The sequence below is a fragment of the Cupressus sempervirens genome, chromosome 3 (assembly GCF_028749045.1).
Source record: "Cupressus sempervirens isolate cs-2001-9-10 chromosome 3, ASM2874904v1, whole genome shotgun sequence".
Lineage (NCBI taxonomy): Eukaryota > Viridiplantae > Streptophyta > Pinopsida > Cupressales > Cupressaceae > Cupressus > Cupressus sempervirens.
This window is the reverse complement of record NC_143120.1, coordinates 803,571,184-803,593,628: the sequence shown is the minus strand read 5'-3', so window position 1 is coordinate 803,593,628 and position 22,445 is coordinate 803,571,184. Positions and strand designations below refer to the sequence as shown.

At 33.6% G+C, this 22,445-nt stretch overlaps 1 pseudogene; it reads left to right on the top strand.

The window, feature by feature from the left end:
• The window catches only part of LOC149569238 (uncharacterized), a 47,014-nt pseudogene extending 31,073 nt beyond the window's left edge, over positions 1-15,941 (top strand).
• Positions 15,942-22,445: the final 6,504 nt, after the last annotated feature.

The window sequence follows — 22,445 nt, the reverse complement described above, 5'->3', positions numbered from 1 at the left end:
GATATAAGTAGCAATTCATAGAGAAGATGTGTATTATCAAAGATAAATTTAGTAAGTTGATTGATACTTGTACAAGGACAAGAGGTAATGTTTTTTAGTTGAATCCTCCTGAGATGACATGTTTATTTGATAAGGTGATTGATAGTTGGTTATGGCATAAGAGGCTTTTTCATATAAACTTTATAACATTGTGAAGATTAGTACTACATTTTTTGTTAGATATTTTCATTAAATTTTGGAACCTACTAACATGTATGCACAGAATGTGTTATGGAAAAGCAAAACAAAAGTTAATTTCTAAGAAAGATGTTTACCAAATCTGTGAAGTTGGAGACTGTACACACAAATTTGAGTGGTCCTATAAAGATAAGAGATTTCTATGGTGAAAGATATTTCACCATTCTTGATGATGATTTCACTAGAATGATGTGGGCAACATTTCTTACAAAAAAAATTGAAACATTTGATAAGTTTAAGATATTCAAGAATAAAGTTGAAAAATAATGTGGATTAAAGATTAAATGTTTGAGATATGATAGAGGAGGAGAGTTTACTTCAAATAAGTTTAACATTTTTTGTGAAGTAAATGGCATTAAGAGAGAACTTTCAGTCATACAATGCTTGAGAAAAATGTTATAGTAGAGAGGACAAATTGATATGTAATAGAGGAAACAAGAGATATGATATTTGAAAATAATGTGGAAAAGATATTCTAGAGAGAAGTACTAAATATAGAAGTATAGACTATGAACAAATTACAAATTAGATAAGGTACTAGTAAGACCCCCTATGAACTCTGGTTTAGACATGCACCATCAGTTAAGTATTTCAGGATCTTTGGAAATAAATATTACATTAAGAGAGATGATTACATTGGAAAATTTGGTTCAAGTAGTGTTGAAGGCATGTTTCTTTGTTATTCATTCAAGGGTAAGGCTTATAGATATTTTAGTTGGAGAACTAAAACTATTATTGAGAGTGAAAATGTTAGAGTGGATGAGAAGTTTAGAATTCATGAAAGAATGCTTGATTAAAATTATGATGAAGATACTGATCCAAAGGCTAACCAAGAGAATGTTGAGTTATTTTATGAGATTGATACTTATTTGTAGAATGAGATACAAGTTGTGGAATAGAGATAAGACCCTAGGATTGAACCTAGATTAGAAGTTAGAGTTGAACCAGTGACACCTAAAAATAATTTGATAAAGAATCACCTTGTTGATCAGATTATTGGAAGAAAAGACAAAGAAGTAATGACAAGAAATAAGGTACATGAAGAATTGTGTTTGATTTCTCAAGTTGAACCTAAAAGTACTGATGAAGCTAGTAAAGGTGATTTTTGGATTGAAGTGATGAAAGAAGAATTAGATCATATTGAAAAGAATTAAACTTGGGAATTGGTTCCTAGACCTAAGGATAAAAATTTTATTGGAACTAAGTGGGTTTTCAAAAATAAGATGAATGAACAAGGTGAGGTTGTAAGAAATAAAGCAAGATCGGTGTGTAAGGGTTATTTATAGTAAGAAGCCATTGATTATGAGGGAACATGTGTACTTGCTGCTAGAAGATTTTTGGCATATGCAGCTAATGAGAAATTTAAAGTATATTAGATGAATGTCAAATCAACATTTCTGAATCAAGAACTTGAAGAAGAAATTTACATTGAGTAGCCTGAGGTTTTTCCTTTGACTAGGGAAGGAGATATGGTTTGTGAGTTGAAGAAAGCATTATATGTATTAAAACAAGCACATAGAGCATGGTATGTGAGATTAGATAACTATTTGAAAATTTGGGATTTTCTAAAGGTACAACTGATAGTAATTATATTTGAAGGAAACCAAAAAATGGCATACTAATTGTTGAAGTGTTTGTGGATGACAATATTTGGAGGTGATGTGATGATGAAGCAAGCGAAGAATTTTCAGTAGAAATGAATAAAGAATTTGAGATGAGTATGTTTGGTGAGATGAAGTATTTCTTGGGATTGCAAATTGTTTAAAACAATGATGGTATCTTCATATCTCAAAATAAGTATTTGAAAGGTTTGCTTAAATGATTTGGTTTAGAAAGTTTCAAGCCTATTCAAACACCTATGGTAACTAGTCACAAGTTATCTATCAAAGATGAAACACCTATTGTTGAACAAAAAAAGTATAGGTTTATGATTGGAGGATTGCAATATCTAACACACATTAGACTAAATATAGCTAACATAGTTGGTATTGTGGAAAGATTCCATGATGATCCTAAAGAATCACATTATGCAATGGTGAAAAGAATTTTTAGATATTTGAAGGGTCCACTTGATTTTGGATTGTGGTATAATAGATTGAATGACTTTACCCTATGTGCATACACTGATGTGAATTGGGAAAGTAATGTGGATGATAGAAAAAGTACAAGTAGTGGAGCATTTTTCTTAGAAGGGAGATTTGTTTCTTGGCTAAGTAAGAAACAAGTTTGTATTTCACATAACATGGTAGAAGCATAGTATGTAGGAACAACAAATAATTGTACTTCGATCATTTGGATGAAATAAATGTTGAAGGACATTGGAATTGATTTAACATAATCTATTATCATACATTGTGATAACACAAGTACAGTGAATATCTCAAAGAATCTTTTTTTGCATTTAAAGACAAAGCATATATCTATTGAGTATCACTTTTTGAGAGAGAAAGTTGAAGAGAAAGATATAATATTAGAATATATAAGTATAAAGGAGCAGATCACATATGTATTTACAAAAACTTTTCCAGAGGATACTTTTGAGTACTTAAGAGTCATGGTCAGGGTTATTCCCTAGCCTACTTTTGAGTAGTTTATGTAGAGATAACATCAGTCTAGTTGTAGTAGAGCACTATTCATTATCTAAACTGGATGATTGATGCTTCCTCTCTGTGGGAGTATCTATGTTTGAGTTGCATCATGAAGGACTCTTGGTAAATGGTATTTAATAGTGTCTATGGACACTTGAGCTTACTACATATCTTATGTACTTTAATTGACATAATGATGTCTTTGTCATTAATGTCAATGGGGGAGAGTAGCACATGAAAAACATCTTTTGATATGAATGCTTGCAGATAAAACATGGTGCAGGAGCACCAAAAAAGTATTTAATTTCCTCTTGTTATGGCTTAATATTGTTCAAATTATGAAATTAAATGTCATATGAAAAAGATTTAAACAACACGAAATGTAGCAAATTACAATTTTGAAATATGTCACCATATGTGCAAAGAAATTTGAATAGTTTGTGTAATCAAAGGGGAAAGAGTATTTTGTAAATGCCCATGAATTGTATTAAAGGGCTCGAGACTGATGAAAAAAAGGAGAGTAGGGAAAATAAGATGCGATTATCATATAACTCTCTAGCTATATAGCCAAAAGGCCATTTGAAATGATGGCATGAGCTTGAATTCGTATTCTACAAATGTATAGTGTGAGGAATTAGAAAATAAACTTCTAATTTTGTTGTTTACTTGTATTTCCTCTATTTTAACTCCATTTATAGTAGAAATAATATTGAATGACTCTTGGTGGGGCTACGTTACTATTTTCAAGAATGGAATCACAAATAGTTTTAAGAAATGTTAGGAAAATTTTAGTTTGTATTTTCTGATTTAGATTTTAGTATCATGACATGGGGCTTCATTGAAAGTTTCAAAAACAATACTAATTGATTCAAGTACCAGTGGAACAAAATCTTAAATTTCATTTCATTATGGATATTCTAGTTGTTGGAAATACAATAGGAAAGTAAACTCTGAGAGAGGGGGTGGGGGTGGGGAGGGGAGGGGTGGGGGGGGTAAATTAGTGCTTAAAACTTTCATCCTCTAAAACTATTCACCAAACATCCATCTCACAATCTATGCATATAAACTAAAATACAAAACTAAACATATAAATCCATAGCATAAAAGTAAAACATTCAAGACATGTATGACACAAGATATTTGGTTACCCAGAAACCCTCCAAGGAGAAGGTAAAATTGGGGTGGAGATGACACCCACAAATCTTCAACTTCGTAGTAATAAAGTGTATCCAATGAAGGTTACAATGTTTGATCATGAAACATGATCTACCTTGTGAAAAGTATGCCATGTTAAAGGTTTACAAGATTGTTAGATCTTACCCTATTAAAGGATTTAGAACACCCTGCTAAAAGTGTGCCTGGTAGGAGGATTTTAACTTACAATGAAGTAAGTACCCTGTATGTTAGGTTTACTCTATTAAGAGATTTGACTAATTCACCTATTAAAATGTCTCAGCGATGATCATGTGGTTAGCACTCTATTGCTTGAAGTCAAATCATCTCTAAACTAATGCGTGCTTGATCCTTTCTTATCAGATGTACCTTTGTTGTCCTTTTTTTCCTTTCCTCTATTCTCCTTCTAACTAATTTTGCAATGTAACTCAATTCATAACACTTAATCACCATGAATGATCTATTTGCACATGCAAACTCTCTTCAATTCAACTTAGCATTCACTTCCACACTCTATAAAGTTTAGGGTTCATCTTCCTTAAGAAGTCCTTGGTGATTTAGGGTTAGGTATGAGTCAATGGTAGTGATTCACCCATATTGCTGCTTAAACCTTCCCTTTGTCTGATTGGATGGATGTCATGCATAAGGATTCACAATTAAGATTCGTCCTTATCAACAAAGATCATAAAACAATACTTAAGTCGACCCAAAAATGGTTTACATAGTAGTGTGTACCAATACAAACAACTATCAAAACTATATTACTTAGCATATGAAGTCCCTGGTGCTCAGCACTTGATGTTACTTCAATACTGTCACTCAGCATTTGAGTGACTCAGCATGCACTGCTTGCTTGGCACTTGAATCACTCAGCACATACTAACTACTTGACATCTGAGTGACTCGACACTTGAGTGGCTAGACAATCACTATTTACTTGGTATGCACTAACTTACATGTTATGCTTGGCATATGTTACTTGTTCGGTATGAACTAAGTAGATGACTTAAGTGTATAGAAACTCATTAGTCAAAACCAATCTGAGATCAACAAGCTCCCCCTTTGACACGAGTGTCAAAAATACTTGTTCATACATTAATGATCTTATTCTTATGAGCTTAACATAGATAACTAGCATCTATTATGCTTCTATACAAAAATTTCAAAATTTGGCAACACATGACTTATTAGTCATACCTCAAAATTTCAATTTCATAACTTCTTCTAAGTTTATTTTGTTGTGCTATGCTCTTGTACAAAATCTTTCTCCTACCAAGTAGATTTTCTATCTATTTGGCTTTATCATTGTCTCCCCCATACTCTTTCTCATTATTACTCCCCCTTTGTCCTTACTCCCTCTTTATCCTTAGTCCCCCTTTTTGACACTTATGTCAATGGGGTATACACTAATAGTGTATTCCTCCAAAAATGGTTTGTGGATCTCAAGGATAAATCACAAGCTACCTCCAATGACTTAATTTGGATGGTCAGGTTGATAGCAAGGTGTACTAAGCCTTCATGTGTAGAAATATGAGTCTTCCTTCATGAGATTTTTAGCATAGGCTAGTTCCTTGTGTAGTATCTCCATGTGTGGAGTCAATGTTGACTAGATGCATATCAATTTGGCCTTGATGTTGGCTTCATATGCATGTAATGTTGTTAACTAACTTTGGGAATGTAGGAGGGTGTTGAAGTGTTTCTCACTTTGGGCTAGAGACTTTGGTAGAGTTATACCAGATGTGTGCATAATGCTCTCCAAGTTTAGAATATGACTCCTAACTTCCCTTGTGAAGAGTATAATTTAGTTTGGTATAAAAAGAGAAAATATTCTCTAATGTCTTCTTCACACTTTCGATTTTGGTTGCTAATTCAACCTATATTAGTGCAATAACACTTGTTATCTTTTCATTAACCTAATATTGGAACTTTCTCTCAGACCATTCAAGTAATTTGATATTAAAGTCTAGGCCTATGTCATTAAGCATCTCCACTAAGCTAGTTAATTATTCAATTGTTGGCTTGTTTTCTTTTGGAGTCAGCAGATTGAATGCATCAATAAAAATTTCTTTGATATCAATCAAAGCCTTCTTATGCCTACGCTTCTATCTGAGCAATTCCTGATGCTTCTTCTTTGCTAGAGCTTCTTGGAGTAAACTTATTTTCTCAATAGTAATAGTCACATAGTCAAATTTGGGAAACTTAATTACTTCATCCAGGTTTACATCAACAAATGATGTAACTTTAGCTCCCTTGGATGTACTTGGACTTGACCTTGAGGATTGTTATGGTGTGGCTTCTATGCTTGGCCTCTAAAGAACTTGACTAGGAGGAGTAGTAGATTTTGATAATGTTACCAATGTTTATATTGCTATCTACTCCTCTGACTTTTTTGTCAAACTTGATTCTTTAGGTGTTTCCTTTTCTTCCTTTATACTAATAGTAACACCTTGATTATGTGTTGTAGGTGTAGGGGTATCTACTTGACCTGTTTGAATTTGAGTCCCTTCATTCTTTTATGTCTCATTTTTCTATTCTCCATCTATCTCACCTTTATCATATACATTTTCCTCTATAGTAATTGAGACTAAAGTATGTTGTGCCATTGTACTGCTGGTAAGAGTAGTTGTCTCCTTCCTTTAATATACCACAAGGAGTAATGTAGGTAGTATCATAGAAAATTGAGGGTCAGTAGGTGTAATTTGTTTCTATACTTCCTCCCCTATAGATCTCTTATCTTCCTTCTCAATCTCATCAACACTCACCAATAAAGGATTTTCACAAAGTTTAGCCTAAAGAGTGGATTCCACCTGTATCTTTTTCAAATCATTTGCTAAGAGGGGATTGATGTTCTAAGTGACAAAATTAGAAACATCCTTTATATTTATAGTGTCATCATCTTTGTTCAGCTCATGTGATGGACTGGCACTCAGAACTAGTGTATTTGGTACACTATATTTTGCTGCCTACTCATCCTTAGTTGGTACTTGTGTGTCTATGTTCATGTATGTTCCTCCTTCAACTTTATCTTATTCAATGCCATCTTCTTTTTCTCCTTCTTTTTCTTCACCTACCTCAATAGGTGCTTGCAATATTGCCTAGGATGTCAAACCATATACTGATTTCCACATCAAAGTAGTATTTTGTACAACATCCTCTATGTTACTTTGTAATATACTAAATGCCATGTATTTTGGTGCAAATTTTCTAGTATGTTTTTTAATGGCTTTTTCCATTGCACCCTTACTTAGTTCTGGCATTACTTGGAAAAGTGTTGATTCTCTTATTTTTTTTTCAATATCTAGGAAATAGTGCCACTTCTACTTAATTCTCTCATACAAACTCTTGGGTATGGAGTTAGAAAGTTCAATAGAAACCTTTTTAAATATTTCCATCATAGCATATACTACCTCTTCAACTTGATTCATTTCAATCTTCCGAAGTTTTTCAAACTCAATGTGAGAGAATCCAGATAGATCAGCATGATTTCTAATATTCTCACATAGATTATATAAATCTAAAGAAGAACTATAACTTACCACTTGAAACTGGTTGTTTTCATTAGATTCAATCTTCTCTTCATCAAATTCAACTAGAGCAACATATTTTCTCCTCAGTCTCTTCTGAGACTCTTCACCCTTGCTAGCTTGACTAGCTCTTTTCTCCTTTGGCTTGGCTACTTCCTTAGCCTTTTGTGTAGTGGACCTTTTTCTAGCCCTAGTTTCAAGTACTATAGGCTAAGTAGGTTTTGCAACCTTCTTTGGTTTGTTTTTTGTAGGTGCCTTAGCTTTTCTTTTCTTTTGTTCAGTAGTTGTAGGTGCTTCACTAGCTTCTTCTCCCTCCACACCTTCTACAATTTCTACTTCCTCTTCTTGTTGGTCCTTTTCTTGACCTTGGATGATGGCATGTGGTGCTTGGGCATATGCATTCTCTTCTTCTTCTTCTTCTTCATCATCATCATCTTCATCTTCTTCTGCCCCTTCACCAAATTTCTCTTTCAGTTTCTTTACCATCTTGTTCTTCTTTCTAATCACTAAAGCAGTCTTTAAGACCATTGTGATTTTTGACTTGGCCACATCATAGTTCCCAAAAGTTTTACCCTTCTTGTCCACTTCTTCTACAAGTAATGTTATTATTGTTGCAGAGGCTTCATTAGTGTTAATTTCATATCCCAATGGTCTTAACCATCTAACTCTAGGAACTGATGCCTGGACATATGTATAGTCAGTGTCAACTAGGAAGCAAACATAATTAAAATGTTTCTCCACTAGTGAAACTGGTATCCTCAGTCTTTTCTTCATTGACTGCTTGAAGTCTTCAAAGTAGCTTGTCATGAGTAACTCAAAATTATCTCCTAGTTGCTCAATGAATTCACCTATTTGTACTGCAATAGACCTATTTACCTTCCATGCAACTTTACTAAAAGTAGGAAATGTATATTGTACATAAAAGAATATACATACAAGAATAGATCCAAATTTTCATTGTGCACTTTTGGTCTTCCTTATGGCTCCCAAATTTTCAATCAATTATTGCAACTGCAACTCGACAAGATCATAAGTACAATTTTTCATCGCTAATTTGTATCCCACATCCACTGGAATACATGGAACATTGTTAAGCCTGTTGGATTGATAGAACTTATGTGCTATTATCCTCACTACAAAAGCAATTAAAGGATCTATGATTGTATCTATTGTCATCTCTCGTTTATTTCACACAACCCTTGTATTCCTTTTAAATACCTCTTTTGCTTTACTTTTCAATGTCTTTGGTCGATCTAGGGTTGGATACATTGTAACCCTATGTATAATTTTCTTGGTGATTTTCACCAACCTATTCTCTAACCAAATAGACTTATCATGTATCCTGCTCAAAACTATCTTTATCCATTCTATTTTGAAGATGTCGGGGAAATCTAGGGTATGGGTTAACCCTTTCTTCTCAAAAATTTTGAATTCTTCCTTCAACACTCCATTTTCACAAAATTTCCCATATATCTCCCTAATTTTTGTGTCTCCTATGCTTCCAACCTTACATGTATAGCAGCATCTAAAGTCTTTGATCATTAAGACTTTCGATGGTATCATTGACAACAGACCAGATGGATCTTGTTTATAAGCTATGTGAGGTATAGCTTTGAAATTAAGTTGTTTAATCTCATTAATTATCAATTACACATTAAAAAATTCATTTCCCTCTACAACCTTAGTTGCTGAAGAACTAGACATCATTTCATAAAACTAAGTTTTGAAAAATTCAAACTGCGTAACTTGGCACTCCATAAATACCTTTACAATTTTGTACTGATGGTGTCGGGTGACTTTTGAATTTGTTTGCAAAAGCTCAAAATAATTTCTCTAGTTCTTCTTTATCTCTTCGTGTGCTCCTTCAAATTTGAATAATGTCAAATGAGTAGAAATCAATCATATAGACCTCAAAACCTTACAATTAATGCTTAGTGCTTACACAATTGTAAGCTCAATTTCAATAAAGATTTCAACTCACTTGGATTCCATGAAGTTTCCTTTCTAGTCAACAACCACTATGAGCTCAATCAACACTAAGAACTTTGATAGCTCAGTATCAACTAATATTTCACTTGGCAACCATAGTGAAACTTTTCATGCTCGGCAGCAACATGAAAATTAACAAAACTAAAAGATTTTTTCTTGATTCTTAACAATACTTTGCATCTTTCTTCATGCATATGTAATCTTTTTAGCACTAAATCCTTGGAACTGATGTAAAGTATACCCTTTTAGATATCAGTCCCACTTACCTCTTGATTGCTTAATTGGAGGAGGTGTGATCACTTGACCCATTGGGTGAAGTGATCCCTTCTACATTTGATGTGCTACAATCTTCCATTTACTTCCATGTCTTGTTCATCTCATCTCTAACATTCTCAACATCTACATTTCCTTTGCCTTTGTTGAACTCACTGCTTGGTGCCTTTGACCTTGTTGGACAATTTTTGCTTATGTGACTAGTTTTTAAATAGCTAAAACATGTGGTTTGACTCAACAATCTACTATAGTCACTTCTAAAATGTGTTCTTATGCAATTTTCAACAACATGTCGATATTCTTGACAGTAATGACAACTATACCTTGTATTATAATTCTAATTATAAGAGTTTTCATTATGCCTTACCTTTGTGTACTTGTTTGATGACCATTTAGACTTGGATCTGCACTCATATGTTCTATGTCCATACTTCTGGTAGTTATAGTAGTATCCTTCAAATCTTTCTGAGCTTGTGGTCTTGGTTTTGCATTCATGTGCCTAATGTTTTCTCCTCCAGTCTATTGGTCAAAATCCTTTTGTCATCTTCAATCATGATTTTTTCCTCTTTAGCTTTCTTTTCTACTCAGTCACTTCACATAGCAATACTAATTAGATCTCTTATTCTCTCTTTAGATTTCTGACATCTTTAGATAGGGTTCATTTCTTTTTCGTCAGGTTTGCAACTGTTGCATCAAATTCATTGGAGTTTCCATTTACAAATAATTCAGTAGTGTCAATCTCTTGGTATTGTGTTTCATTCTCTTGAATAGAAATTTCTTTCCTTATCTTCAATGATTTCTTTAATTCATCTCTTGCTTCATTCAGCTAATATAGGGCAAGTTGTATTTTAATTATCTAGTTCTCAATAGTCTTTCCCAACTTGTAGACTTCCATCTCCAAGATCTTTCTTCAAAGCTACAAAGCTTTACTTTCAAAGAACTATGCTCTGATACCAATTTTTGGAAATACAATAGGAAAGTAAACTCTGGGGGGGGGTGAAACGACACTTAAAACTTTCAACCTCTACAACTATTCACCACACATCCATCTCGCAATCTATTCATATAAACTAAAATACCAAATTAAACATATACATCCATAGAATGAAAGTAAAACATTCAACACGTGTATGAAACAAGATATTTGGTTACCTAGAAACCCTCCAAGGAGAAGGTAAAACTAGGGTGGGGATGATACCCACAAATCTTCACTACTATAGTATTAAAGTGTATCCAATGAAGGTTACAATGTTTGATCATGAAACATGATCTACCCTATGAAAGGTCTTCCCTATTAAAGGCTTACAACATTGTTAGATCTTACCCTATTAAAGGATTTAGAACACCTTGCTAAAAGTGTGTCTGGTAAGAGGTCTTTAACTTACAATGAAGTAAGCACCCTGTTAAAGGATTTTAAAAAGCCTACTAGGACTACTCTGTTAAGAGATTTGACTGATTCACCTATTAAAATGTCTCAGCAATGATCTTGCAGTTAGCACTCTATTGCTTGATGTCAAATCACCTCTAAACTGATGTGCACTTGATTTTTTTTAACAGATGTACCTTTATTTTCCTCTATTTCCTTTCCTCTATTCTCCTTCTAATTGATTCTACAATGTAACTCAATTCATAACACCTTAATCACCATGGATGCCCTGTTTGTGCATGAAAACTCTCTTCAATTCAACTTAGCATTCCCTTCCACACTCTATAAAGTTTAGGGTTCATTTTCCTTAAGAATTCCTCATTGATTTAGGGTTAGGTATGAATCAATGGTAGTGATTCACCCATATTGTTGCTTAAACCTTCCCTTTTTCTAATTGGATCCATGTCATGCATAGGGATTCACAACTAAGATTTGTCCTTATCAAAAAAGATCGTAAAACAATACTTAAGTCACCCAAAAAAGGTTTACATAATAATTTGAGCCAATACAAACAACTATGTCAATATTGTATTACTCGGCATCTGAAGTCCTTGGTGCTTGGCACTAATTGTTACTTCAATGTTGTCACTCAACATCTAAGTGACTCGGCATGCACTACTTGCTTGGTACTTAAATCATTTGACACATACTATCTGCTTGACATCTGAGTGACTTGGCACTTGAGTGGCTCAAAACTCACTATTTACTTGGCATGCACTAACTTATATGTTATGCTCAGCATATGTTACTTGTTTAGTATGAACTAAGTAGATGACTTAAGTGTATAGAAACTCATTAGTTAAAACCAATCTGAGATCAACACTAATCTTTATGATATCGATTCTCTATTTCAATTATTGAAGACTACAAGTTTTGTTTTAAAATTATGATTTAGTTCTAACTCCCTTCTTCATGGTATCAGTTTTGGGTATTAAAGGCCAGTTTAAATCTGCTATGAGAAAATGGTTTCAATATCTTAAAATTGGAGACCATATGTATTGGTTACAAAACCCAATAAAAAATATTCATAGAGAATGGAATTGGGAACTAGTTATTGTTTGATGATGTAGTCTATTGAAAGATTCCAGCTTAGTAACCATGGTTTCCAATTCACATATAGTGGTATTGAGTTAATCTACTCAAAATGAGAATGCAATTTTTTGTTCTATGAAATTGCGGAGCAGGCTGGGAACAGAAAATTCAGATTGTGATAGTAAAATTGGTGATGAATATTAGTGGAGATAAATTTCTCATTTTTGGTATTTTTGAATGCTTCATCAAATCTATTCTTTATTTCTCCATTTTTATTTGCGTACAACAATGGGTATCATAGTTCCCTTGGCATGTCATCTTCTTAGGCATTGTATAGTAGACCGTGTCATACCCCTTTGAGTTGGGATTGTTTGTAGGACTGAGTACTATTAGGTCCAGAGATGCTTTAGGATATGGAATAGTAAGTTTTTCATATTAGAGAACATTTGGTTACTGCTTAGGATAGGTAGAAGAAGTATGTAGATGCTCATAGGTTGGATCGTCACTTTTTTATTGGTGATAGGGTGTTTTTGAGAGTGCATTCGAGGAAGAGCCCCATCCATTATGGGAAAGGCTCTAAGTTAGTGCCAGGTTTTGTTAGACCATTTAAGATCCTCAAGAGTATTGGTCATGTTGCTTATCGACCAGCATTGTCACCTAGCCTATCGTACATCCATGATGTTTTCCATGTTTCTATTTTGAGATAGTATATTCTTGATGTGATCCATGTTCTTGATTGTGATGCTTTGCAGGTGGAGGACAGGAAGCTTTCTTTGGAGCCCATTCATATCCTTTAGCATCGGAGGCTGACTTTGAGAGGTCATGACATAAAGTAGGTAAGGGTCTAGTGGGACCTGAGCGATGAGACTCTTCTACTTGGGAAGATGCTATAAGATTGAGAGGATTGTATGCCTATCTTTTTGCCAGCTTCTAGGAGTAACCCTATGCCTAGTGGGGAGGATGTAATGTCTCTCATGTTTGCAGTATGTACCTTGTTTATTTTTATTTGATAGATACTTGTACTCATGTGATTTATACATTTGAGATGACCTAAGGATCAGATGTTATACTTTGATTTCAGTATCATAGATGTTAGATTACTATGTTGTTCAACTGATCATATTTGCATGTCGATGCAATTTTGAGATGACAGTATGTTTTATGATAATATTTGGTTATCTAGTGTTTGAACATATCTCTAATTTGGTTATATGTGGATTTAATGCCATAATTATCTACTTTATTCTTGTTTCATTATGCTTTATGCGAACATGAGTAATGTAAATGGACTATTTCAATATAATTGAATAAATTGTTAAATTAGGTTATTTAATGCACTTATTGCTTCGGCTATGATATTATATGCAATTGCACTTGATCATGTATTTTAGTGTGCAAGATTGATATCCCTAGCAGTGGCATATGGAGTTAGTGATTCAACTATTCATATTTGCTAATTTTGTCCCTATATGGTCAACAGATCTTATTAAATGTTAAAGTAAACCTTCTGGTGATTTGATAAATCTAGACTCATTTGCATTATGTGACTAGACCTATGAACGTGTCTATGCATTTAGAGGTTCACATTGTAGCAAAGATTGTTAAGGAATTTTTGTGATTTTGGGTTTTTCGGGCTTTATTTAATTGATTTTTAATTTATGGCAGTTTTTCCATAGAGGATTTCCAATTACTTGGAATAACTTGTTTTCATTTGGGTTGATTCGTGGTCCAACTAATTTAATTGGTTATTTTCCCTAATCAATTATTCACTCAAAAAGTGAATAAGTATTGAAAGAGGAAATTAATTCCTCACTTCTAACTTTTGCAAATTACAAAATTGAGAGTTTTTTTCTAAAATCCTCTTCTAGAGGATTGCGTTTCAATTCATTGTGAGAGCTATAGGCGTGGAATCTTCGTGAGATCAGTCTTATTGGATCCAGCTCGAGGAGATCTTGATTTGCCATGATTTCTAGTAGCTTCAGCAAATTATTTGTTTTATTGTATTCTACCCATTTTGCTATTAGGTAGGGCTCTTCCATTTTTGTGTTTTAGCTCTATTTCTGGTTATGTTTCTAAGAGCTATGTGTTAGGAGGCTAAGAACTAGTATTCTCCTCCCTTTCTAATTGTTGGTTCTACCCAGTTGGTTAGGTATGAACCTTTTCCCTATTTTTGGGATAAGGGTTTGGAGTTTCACACTGTTATGCTAGACATTTTTGCATATGGTGTTCAAACCTAATTTTTGTTGGATTTTCATGGATTTTGTGCCCTAAGACCAAATGGGTTTTAATTTCAAATTTTTTTAGCTTTGGAGGTTTTTACCTCATTTGTGTGTCACCCTATTTTCTTAGGTTTTCTTGGCATGATGTTGCTCGTGGATCTGGATCATCTGTTTGGATGTCAGTTAGACTATTGTTGCACTTTTATGTTGCAATGGGATGCATGCCACATCTGTTCTCCCAAGCTATTTTTTGGTTGTGTTTTATTGCTTGTGCTCTCATCCAATCCTTGTGTTTTGATATTCATGATGGTGGTGCACCAATTGATGAGCACATACATGTGAGTTTATCGGGTGACTTAAGAGTCTCAAACTCCCAAGTTGTTATTCAGTTGAGTTGTATCTTTTGTGTTGGGTTGGGAATATGCATGTCTATGGGTGCTCATCATGGGATGAGTATGGGTAGGGTAGGGTAGGTTTATGGAGGGGTTTCTACTACAATTCTAGTGACTTTTCCCAAGTTGACAGGTAGAAAGCTTAATTAGTGATAATTAAATTAAAATATTGGGTGGTAATAAAACTTAAGATAATTAAAATGTGTGAGCACTCGATTAAGTTCAAGGATAAAGTGTGTGAGCCTTTTGTTGGGAAGTTGACCTCAACACCCCACTAGCTTGGGCTACTTGATGCCATGTTATTTCTCCTTGAGGCAATTCCCTATATAGTAACCCATTGAATGTCTGACCAAGACCAGTTGTACTTGCATTGTCTCATGATCTTGGTTGTGATCCTCTTATTGTCTGGCATGAGTGTTAGCCATGGATGTTTTCTTTATCTGTGTTTGTGGTTGGATCATTATCTCCATCAGCATGGTGGGAGTGGACCTATGGGTTTTACGTGGTTGGGTGGCATAGCTACCTATACCACTGCTAGGGACTGATGTACAAAGATGGTCTATTGTTCCAATGCAACCATTGTTGGATGTTTTCACTTGATATTTTAGGTTCTAAAGTATGCTCTCTTGTGATTTATGCTTTCATTAGAATGCTTAGATATCATGTTTAGAAGATGATAGTTTATTTGATTCATTCCCTTATTATGATGTCTAGCATATGATTAGATGATGTTATTTGCTTAGTTGGAGTATCTATTGCTTATTGGATTAGCATGTTAGATTTCCTATTCTTATGATGTTATTACACTTTAGTAGTGACATCCTCATAAGATAGCTCTGACTATATAGTTGGTAGTTTGGGATGTAATGTGTGGGGGATGGCTAGGGCCTTTGAGGTCTCATGATGCTATTATGGTGGGGAGGAACTGCACACTTAGTTTGTTGTTTAGTACATTGTGATGTTGCTTTCAGTTCTTTCCTTTACTGTTATGTTTAGATGGTTAGATGCAATTTTCATCTTGCAGTTATTGTGTTCGAGTATTTGAGCCTCAAATTGTGGATCCAGTACTCCCTGGTGTGGAGGAATAGTTTTATCTTCTTTTCATCTTAGTTTTCCTTATTTTTTGATGTGATTTTTCACATGAGTGTGAAGTTTTCCATGGTTTTCTGCATTTTCTTGTGTATTTTTCTATGTTTTCTTGCATGGCTTTGTATGTTTCCTTGTGTGGCTCTTTTCACTTCTTCACGTGGTTCTTTGTACTTCCTCACGCAGGACTTGACACTAGTTCTAAGAGTTTGGTGACTAGGCCAGTATTCCTTCATGTGAGAGGGTAGTTTCTTGCATGGTACATTGCATTTCCTAGCACGAGACTATCATTTGTGTCTTCTCATGTGAAAAATGGGGGCATCTCCACTATTTTTTAGAGAACATGATTAGGTGATTTAAGTACCCTTTAGGACTACTTGAATTACCAGGCTTCAATAGATCAAAGGTTTTGTTTTCTATTGTCATCTTTGGTTTGTTGTCTTCCTTAGTTGTCATTTTGTGCAATAGTGGCATTTGGAGATCTGTTGATGTTTGGAGGGTTGGCTAAGTCTTCCGTTGCAATATTTTGATCCTTGTATGTTGTATGTCATATATATCCATACTTGTTTAAAGAAATTTTTTATCTTGGCTTATTTTTATCCTTGTTCCAAGGATCTCTGGGCAGTTTACATCAATGCAGATTTATGTTTGGTTTCCAAAGTGTAGATTTTTACCTTAGAAAATAAAATCTGATTTACAAGTTTGGCTTGGTCCCTTTAATGTAAACTTAAATCTTCTATGTCATGTTTGGAAATAATGGGAAAAATGCCAAACCAAATTGGTTGCAAATGATTTTAGAGAGAAAAAAATTAATATGATTTCATTAGGTACATGGATGGAAATTAACATATTCAAGTTGGTATTGAAATGGATGAAGTTGTTATGCCCTCTTCATGTCAAATTTATGACAGTAAAATGTTGTGGAAAGATTCATATTTAGTATTGTAAAAGATGCCTTGCATAAAAATGTCCTTATGTATATTGATGTCAATGAGGGAAGAATATCTATAAGGGAGAGAAGTTCCTATGACAAAAAGATTTGGTTGATGAAGAGGATTTGAAAATATTCTAATGTATGGGGGAGATTAACAACTTCCTTATGAGCATTGGCTATAGTACAATGGACATTCATGGTCAGCATGAATGAGGATGCAAATACAATAGAGATATTTGGTATGCAAAGAACTTAGATATTTTTCATCTATATTACTATCAATACCAAACGTGAAGATTGTTAGCATAAACGTTGATGATATCATATGGGAGATTATCTTAGCATTGTTAGAGACATAACTTAGAGGTTTTATGTTGCATTCATGACTATTTTTTTCATTGATGTAAACATTCTGGTCATTTTATGAAGACTAATAGAGTAGCAAATAGAGTTTGAGGTTGCGTAGTTTGAAGATTAAAGATGAGGCTATGCATAGATGAGGATGTGTTCTAAAAAGTGTCCTAATGATATGGTTAAGTTTACATGCAGAAAATAAAAGATAATGGACTGATATTCAAGATTTATTGAGGACAATCTTTAGACAGAGTTACTCGTTGAGCAATTGTTGATGTTTTGATTATATACTCTAATAGAAATAGAGTCTTGTTAAGTGAGGTTGTACAGAGGTACAACACAAGCTAAATATTATGTGGTTGAGTTAGCATGGTCAAATGTCACATGTGTGAAGAGTTTTAAAGTCTGTGATTTGACAGTTTTATTGTAATTGTGAAAAGATGTAACATTGCAATATAAAGTGTAAATGTAATATATTAAGGTAGTCCTATATTGTTATTGTAAATTGAGAAAGCCCCAAGGCCAACTCAATAACTTATTTTAGGACTTAGTATAGAGGAAAGATTATTTCGTTGTGGTGGAATTATGATTTAGTGATGAGATGGTATAATGCAAGTATGCAGACTTGTATGTGAGATCCAATGAACCTAATATTGAATGTCTTTTGATCAGAGAAGTGTTTGGTGCAGTAGAGGAAAAGTAAGCTGAAAAAGAGACTATATTTGGAAACAAAGTTGGTGTGGACAATTTTTTACTTGTATTATTCTAAGAAGGGTAGTACTAAGGCCAAATGGATAGTGATTTTGGTGGACTTTCCATAAAGTTGTTTGGATAGTGGGTCCTTATGTCTTTTGGAACTCCTAACAAGGATTCAAAGTCTCCTAACAAAGACTGATATGTACTAAATGTATATTATTGACTCCTAATATGGTTCATCCTTTAACAAGGAACTTAGATATTAGTACATCATTTTGTGGGTACCATCCTACTAGGGTTTTCCCTCTGATTAAGGGATTCCCTAGTTAACAAATATGGTGTTATTGTGTATGGTAATATTTTTATGGTTGTTGTATCTACTATTTACATGTTTTAAATTTAATAAGGATATTGAAATTTGTTTTAATTAGGTAACTAATTCACCCACCCCCAACCCCCCCCCACCCCCAACTTATCTTGGTGGAATTTACTTTCTAACATGAACAAAGTCATAAAGTTAAATCAATGGATGAAAAATGTTAGATAAAAATAAATGATGAAGATTTAATGATTGGTTTGTGATCCAAGAAAAGTTCAAGTTCCAAGGTAAAGATCTAGATGGCATGATTCATAAAACATTTTTTAGGTGACAAATGTAATGAATGTGAGTTGAGATTTGATAATGGATGAGAGTAATTCAAGGAAACCCTGATGAAGGAGATTAAGCGACAATAATTGTCTACATGAGGGATGAGCAAGAAGATTATTACTATTGATTTTTGAATAAATACAGAAGAGTTACCAAGCATAATAGAGGTGAAGAAATTTGTGAATCAAGTGAATAAAAGTGATGAGATGAAGATTGTGTGTTGATCACCCAACAAACAAGAGTTTGAAGAAGACAAATGAGATGAAATGAGATCTAAATAGGAAAATATAGTTAAACATTTTATCGGGTTATTTCATTGTTACTATCTAACCATTGTAACATAAATTCTCTTAAAGTGGATCTAACAATCCTATTTTTAAATCCTTGTAAGGTGGAATTCTAATGAATTTGGTAAGTCATCTAACAAGGCCACTCATTACAAAGTGATAGATCTAGTTGATCTTTAGTGAAAATCCCCTAACATGGTCTCATTTAGCAAATGTATTTATAACCTTAATAGGGTTGTCTTTTAATTGAGCTCACTTTAGAAGAGTGAATTATTTACAGGTGATAACTACTGCAATAGTTTTTACCCAAAGTAAAGTTCCATATTAAATAATGGTATCAATTTGTAATTGAATATTTTTCATGGTATTTACTAATTTTTGTATGCATACTACTATATACTATTGTAGATGGTTGAATACTTATATCTGATTAGCAAGATTAGTTATTGAAAGGTTTTTAAAGGTGAAAATTGTTTAAGGGAAATGAGATAACTGATTTACCCCCCCCCCCCCCCCCCCCCCCACCTCCCTTCTTATCTAGAAATTGGTATCAGAGCTATTGGTTCTTGGAGGTAAAATTTTAACAAACTTAAGCTAAAGATCCAAAGATGTATAAGAGAGAGGTAGCTAAGTTGAACAGAGATTACTTTCCTACATGGCAAAGTAGGATGAAGTTATACCTATCTAGATTTGGATATTCTTCATGATAATATTTGGAAAATTACTACACTCCACCGCTGATTGGACCTATAATAGTGTTCCTCCCATAAACATTCACTCATGCCAATTAGTGTCAAAAAGATAGTAAAGAGCTAACTACGTTAGTCGGTGAACCTTATTACCAAGTCACTAAATTGTCTGAGAAATGAAGGAGGAGATCTATGAGTTTATAATTATACCCAAGCTTGGTACTTATCGAGTAATTCTATATTTTTCAAGTGGAGACCTCATTGAGAAAGATAGCACTAAGTAAAGACACCATCAAGAGACAACATTTCTTCCAAGAAAGAATAATATATTTATCGAGTAAAATAGAGGTTACTTAAATATGTGAATTGGTACAAAATACCATGTGCAATGATCTTACTAAGAAACATGATTCCCATAGATTGAGGTAAATATTTGAAAAGATTTATTTGTAAGAGCGCATTGAGTGTTGTATGATTTCAAGGTAGAGAAGGCCAATAAAATGTAGAAAAGAAAAGTATGGAATGGGGACTATTCTAGATCATTGATTTCAATTAGTGATACTTTCTAAAGAGTTTATAAACCCTAATTAGGTGAAAGATCAAAGAGGAAAAAGAAATATATTTAAGGACCTATAAGGAAACATTTGAAGTTTTTGTTAAAGTGAGTAAGAAGGGTAATGCTTCTATTAAAAAGTTTTAACGGTAGATGAGTAAAGTGTCAATTATATTAGAGATCAAGGATTCAAGTAGTATTTAGAGGAATTGAAAAATTAGTCACAAAAGGTAATAAATAGTTATGCACAAGAGAGATTTGATTGGAAAAGTAAGGTGCATTATACAAATCAGTTTACTACTATTTTATAATCATTATAGTAGATTAAATCCTTTCACAAGGTAGACCTAATAGTCTTAATGTAAATATCTTACCAAGTACACTAAGCATAGTGTTGTAAAATCTTTGAAGAAGGTAGATCATAGTAGATCTGATTGTATACTCTTAATAAAGTCACCAAAAGTGATAAAAAAATATTGTAGCCCTAAGAAGGCACCCTCTTACTACAGTGGTGATGGATTTGTGGGTACCATCTCCACCACAGTTTTCTCTCTAACCAAATACTTGCATTATGTGTGATGAACTTATGAGTTTGTGTTTATAATTTAATGGTTGATGCAAGTTAGATTAGACAAAGTTATTTTCGTTTAAAAATGTTATGGTTAGTGTTATATGTGGTTATCGAGTTGTGAAGAGGACAACACTAAATTTTCTTAAAGTCAAAATTTTTAGAGGATACTAATTCCCCTGCCTCAACATCCTACCTTTTCTTAATAATCCAATAATTAGTATTAGAGCACAGTTCTCTTGTTGAATGTTTTACCACCTAAGAGAAAATATCCAAGATATGAAGAGGTATAAGCTTGACAAGACTATTGAGAATCAAAAGTTAGAGTTAAGGATGGTCATTATTCAAATCAATGAGATAAAAGACAAATTAAAGTAGTCATTGAATAGAACAAAGTGAATTGCCGAACAAATGAATGAAACAACATAGTAGGAAGAAGTGACTGAATAACTGTCTGAAGGAAACATGTCTGATGAATCTAATACTACCATAGCTGATCTATAGGAAAAAAATCATAGCCTTACCAAGCAGATGAAATCACTAAAAAGAGAAGAAGAACTACAATCTACTAGGATGTGTGAAGTACTACAACAAAAGAGGAAAGTTGAAGATGAGAAAATAATGATGCAAAATGATAGCAAAAAATTGTTGCAAGACTAGATGCTAAGGATGAAGAAAATAGAAGGTTGACTTAGAATTGTTATGATATGGTAAATTAGTAATCTTGAAGTTGATGAAGGATCAACCCCACAGCTCCCGAGAATCACCTACATGCAAACACCTGTTACAAAAAGAAAGAAGCAAAAGCTATGGAGGCTAAAACTCACAAATCAATAGATAAGACATTCTTGATGAGGAAAAAGATAAATTGGTATTATCATAAATGAATTAATAAATTACAAAGAGATCAATCCTTATAAAAGGAGATCAAAACCCTAATAGATGAAACCTAAGTTACATGATAATAATTAGTTATTATGTCCCTAAAGTTTAGCTTGAGTAAACTAGAGATAATGAGTGACTTAATAATTAAATAAAAATGATTTAATTAATAAGACAATATCTTATTACTCTAACACCCCCCCTTAAGATAAACTTAGGTAGTAGCTAAAAACTTAGAAATTACTACTAAAAGAAAATTTGGGTCCTGGCAACAAGTTATGATGAGGTACCGAAGCACAACCAAATCTCTGTAAAGAGGAGAAGTGGAGAAAACCACATGGGAAAAACCCTACTCCAAAAAGAGATGGAAATAAAATGTTACAAAAGATAGGAAGAAAAGGATGATCATGAAGAACACCATTGAAGCATGAAGCTTCAAACACGGCCAAATTGTTCATCTGAAAAACCTCCACTATATAGAATATGACCAGGTAGAGAAGGCTAAGTCTGAAGAGATGATCAATCAAAGATGAAAGGTATCTTCATGGTCTTCAAAAATAGGAATGAGAGAATGTCTATATGGTAAATGATCCATCTCACCAAAATGCCTAGGTATCCAGTCACTGTAATTATATAGTACATAGGATCAATTACTAAATACATAGCTCACTCCATTGAACCAAGAAAGAAATATAACCAACATAACCCCCTATTATGCTAAGAGGTGAGATATGAACACTGAAATAGAAAGAAGAACCAAGAATATTGAGTGTGCAAAAGAAGCACAAACACTTATTAAGGCACGTGTCATCAACACATCATGAGGCTAATGTCATGAAAGGAACACTCACTTGACAATAACTGGGGGGGTGAATCAGTTATTCAAGGTCCAGA